This window comes from Bubalus bubalis, chromosome 8, assembly GCF_019923935.1.
Source record: "Bubalus bubalis isolate 160015118507 breed Murrah chromosome 8, NDDB_SH_1, whole genome shotgun sequence".
Taxonomy (NCBI): Eukaryota; Metazoa; Chordata; class Mammalia; order Artiodactyla; family Bovidae; genus Bubalus; species Bubalus bubalis.
The window spans coordinates 27,367,655-27,372,522 of record NC_059164.1 but is presented as its reverse complement, the minus strand read 5'-3'; positions in this window follow the sequence as shown (position 1 = coordinate 27,372,522).

The window sequence follows — 4,868 nt, the reverse complement described above, 5'->3', positions numbered from 1 at the left end:
GAGTCAATGATGCCATCCAACCATCCTCATCTTTTGTTTCCCCCTTCTCCTTCTACCCTCAATCTTTCCCAGCATCACGGTCTTTTCCAATGAGTCAGCTCTTCCCATCAGGTGGCCAAAGTTTTGGATCTTCAGCATCATTCCTTCCAGTGAATATTCAGGGTTGATTTTCTTGATTGACTGATATCCTTGCTATCCAAGGGACTCTCAAATGTCTTCTCCAGCACCACAGGGTACTATACAACTCCCATTTTTAAGAGTTTTTTTACAATGATGGTTTAAAGTTAGAAGTTTGTTCTTAGTTTTTGTTTTCTAAAACTGCTGCTCTCATATTTCTTTTCCTTCAAATATTTTAAGGTATTTCTATCTTAGTTCTGCATGAAAACACTACCCTATAGATAAAGGAGTTTAAAATTTAATGCATGGTTTTCCATAATGGTATTAGTACTATTCCTTATGAAGTTAATAATTTTCCTCAGGTTTAACTGCATGTCTGCTTTATGACTGGAAAGGTGATCGTTCAGGGAAGAGGACTGAATGGCTCTGATGATGTAGTTTAGGAATTGCTTTGTCATGGAGTCCTATATAAAAATTTATCAGACTTGCCCGGGAGATTCTCACAATAGCCTCTCATGTGGAAATTTGGTTCAGAATAATACTGAAGCAAAGCACAAAGTTTTAAAATGTAGTGCTGTATTTGAGCGGAGAAGGCAATGGCACCCCATTCCAGTACTCTTGCCTGGAAAATCCCATGGACGGAGGAGCCTGGTAGGCTGCAGTCCATGGGGTCACTAAGGGTCGGACATGACTGAGCGACTTCACTTTCACTTTTCACTTTCATGCATTGGAGAAGGAAATGGCAACCCACTCCAGTGTTCTTGCCTGGAGAATCCCAGGGACGGGGGAGCCTGGTGGGCTGCCGTCTATGGAGTCACACCGAGTCGGACACGACTGAAGTGATTTAGCAGCAGCAGCTGTATTTGAGAATAGAAAATAAATCTTAGTCCTTCCAACCAGGTATGCAAATGACTCTGATAAGGATTCTTGTGTGGGTCCTAGACTATTGATAAACATGCTTTCAGCTTGAAATGCCTGGGACACTACCCCTGACCACTATTACCTATAGCAAGCCCCCACAGACATTTCTCCTAAGGTGTGGCTGTACTGGCCGTTATAGTTCTTACTGTGATCAGAGGATACACTTCAGCAAAAACCATCAGGAGCTTTGAGGAAAGTGATTCATTACTCACAGGTCCTGGGGGGTGCACTGCATGCCTGAGGGCACACACAGAAGTCATGGGTAGAGTGAACAGACCTTTCTTAGGGTACAAGGTTGGGATGGCTTGGGTTTTGCAAGTTTCTTCTTTATTGGCTAATTTAAGACATCTGGGCAGGAATTATAGTGCACAAAAGGAAAAGTGGGACCATTCAAATGGTCTAGGTGATGCTGGGCTTTCTAAAAAGACGGAACTGTATGGGTGGGGTAGCTTCATTCTTTATTTGACTTTTGTTAGTGGTTATATTATACAGCTAGCAATGTGTTTATTTATGATGGATATCTTTTGAAATGGATGCCTCAGCAATTAAAAGGTCAAGTCAGGCACTGATTACAACCAAAAAGCTTCATGTCAAGTGTTTATACTACAAGAATATTTGTTGTGTTTATTCCTATCCATTATTTATAAAGGTCTTTGTGAGATATATATATCTCTCTCTCTTTCAAAATAACAGTGCAATAAACAATATTTTTATTAAAATATTGCAAATTGTATGAATACTGGAAACAATATATTTGTACCATTACCTTCAGAACACTTAGTCCAGCATCTACATTTGGGCATTAAATGCACTTGGAAGACTGAAGTTGAAAGTTAAATGAGTATTATATCAATGAGAACACTCTGCCAGTGTTCTTTCCAGTCTGCTCATCTAGTTTCTCATTCACCTTAAGAGTTCTCTAGCTCTGAACATTTTCCAAGGGTTTTAGGAAAAATTGAGAATTTTTAAAATTTGGGGTAAAAATACACAATATAAAATTTACAACTTTTACACATTTTAAGTGTACAGTTCTGTGGTATTAAGTCTGCTCCTATTATGCAGCCGTCACTACTGTGCATCTCCAAATGAAACCCATAACCCATTAAATGATACCTGCTCCCTTCCTCCAGCCCCTGGTAATTACCATTCTACTTTCTGTCTCTTAAGATTTTGACTACTCTAGAAACTTCATATAAACGGGGTCATACATTTGTCTTTTTGTGACTGGCTTATTTCTCTTAGCATAATGTCTTCAAGTTTCATCCATATTGTAGCGTATGTCAAAATTTTGTTTATTTTAAAGGCTAGAGTCCACTGTATGTCTACAAAACATTTTGCATATCCATTCATCTGTCAATGAGTTTCTTCCACCTTTTGGCTATTGTGAATAATGCTGCTATGAACATGGGTGTACCAATATCTCTTTGAGACCCTTCTTGAATCCTTTTGAGTATATATCCAGAAGTGGAATTACTGGTAATTATATATGGTAATTCTGTGTTTAATTCTTTGAGGAATCACCATAGTCCCCCATAGTGGTTGCACCATTTTATATTCCCACTAGCAGTGCATAGGGATTCCAGTTTCTCCTCATTGTTGCCAACACTTATTTCCTGTTTTTTGTTTTGTTTTTAATAATAGCCATCCTAATTTGTATGAAGTGGTCTCATTGTAGTTTTGATTTACACTTCTCTGATGACTAGTGATGTTGAACATCTTTCCATTTGCTTATTGACCATTTGTATATCCTTGGAGAAATACATATTCAGGTCTCTTGCCCACTATTAAATCAGATCTCTGTTGCTGTTGAGTTTTAGGATTCTTTATATATTCTGAGGATCGATTCCATATCAAATAGATGATTTGTGAATAATTTCTCTCATTCCATTGTTTGCATTTTCACTCTTTTGATGTTGATGGTGGCATTCGATGCACAAAAGTTTTTAATTTTGGTGAAATTTAACTTACCTATTTTTTTCTGCATTGCTTGTGCTTTAAATACCATATCCAAGAAAATCATTGCCAAATTCAATGTCATGGAGTGTTTTTTGTTTTTCTCTCTTGTTTCATTCTGAGGCTTTGGTAGTCTAAGCTTTTAAGTTTACTTTTTTATCCATTTTGAGTTCATTTTCACATATGATGTAAATTAAGGGTCCAACTTCAGTTATTTTTAATTTTTATTTTTTGCTTGTGGATATCCAATTTTCCTAACACCATTTCTTGGAATGATTGTCCATTCCCCCATTGAATGGTTTCTTACTCTTGTAGAAAATCAATCATCCAAATTTTGTGAGGATTATTTCTAGGCAGTCTAATCTTTTCCATTGACCTAGATGTCTGTATTATGCTGGAACCATACTGCTTTGATTACCTTAGGTTTTAAAATAAGAAAGTGTGAGACCTCTAACTTTTTTCCTTTTCAAGGTTTGTTTTTGGCTAGTCAAGATCCCTTGAAATTTTATAATAATTTTAGAATAGATTTTTCTTTGCTTGAAAAATAAAAAAAAAATCTTCGGGTTTTTCATATAAATTGCATGGACTCTGACTTCTTCTCAACATTAAGTTTTCCAGTCCATTGGATCTTTTTCTTTTTGTGTGTGTGTTTATTAATTTCTTTCAGAAAGGATAATTTACAGTGTACAAGGCTTTCATATGTATCTTATTCTTTTTAATGCTCTCATTAAGTGAAATAGTTTCCTTAATTTCCTCTTACATTGTTCATTGTTAGTACTGATACATAGGATACAACTAACTTTTGTGTGTTTATTTGTATCTTGCAACTCTGCTCAATTTATTCATTAGGTCTAGCAGATTTTGTGGAATCTTTAGTTTTCTACCTATAAGATAACTTTGTTTTCCTTTTCAATTTGGATCTCTTTTATTTTTCTCTTTTATTTCTTTCTCTTGCCTAATTGCTCTGGCTAGAACTTTCACTACTATGTTGAATAGAAGTGATGGAAGTGGGCAACCTTATTCCTGACTTTAGTGTAAGAGCTTTCAGTCTTTAACCATTGAGCATTCGGATTATTACTTTTATATGTCAACTTGACTGGGCTCTGAGGTACCCAGACATTTGGTCAGTCATTCTGGGTGTGGTTATGGGGGTGTTTCTGGATGAGATTACGCACAAGTCAGTAGACTGAGGAGAGCTGATTGCCCTTCCTAGTTTGAGTGGACATCATCAAATTAGCTGAAGGAATGAATAGAACAAAAAGGCTGACCCACCCATGCGTAAGGGGCATTTCTTTTGTCTGAGTGCTTTCGAGTGGGGGTATCATTTTTTTTTTTTTCCAGTCTCTAAAGAACTTGAGCTGAAGCAATGGCTTTTTCCAAGTCTTGAGCCTACTACCCTTCAGGCCGGAACTACACCCTCATTTCTCCTAGGACTCCACCTTACCAACCACAGATCTTGGGACTTGTCACCTTCCATGATCATTTTACTCAATTCCAAGTAATAATAGTAATAATAATAATACACATACATATGTTGGGGGTGTGTGTAATTTCCTTGGTTCTCGCCACAGCAAAAATTTGAAGTGATGGACTGGCCAGTGTTACAGCTCCGTGTTACAGCTTAGTTTTATTTAGAAAGCAAAGGAAAACACATCCTGGAGGCATGAGGGTGGGTCAACCCAAAAGACAAAAGACTGGAAGAGAGGAGAACCGCCTGCCCTCCCTAGCCCTGCTCAAATTTGGCTCCTCTTTTTATATGTCTTTTTCTCCTCCCCCTGGGTCTGCCCTGTGTAAATTGGGCTAGCCAGGAGGGCTGTTTGTTTTACCTGAGGTCCTCACTCTGGTCCTTGGACCTTCATTTGTTCTATTTTCTTGGG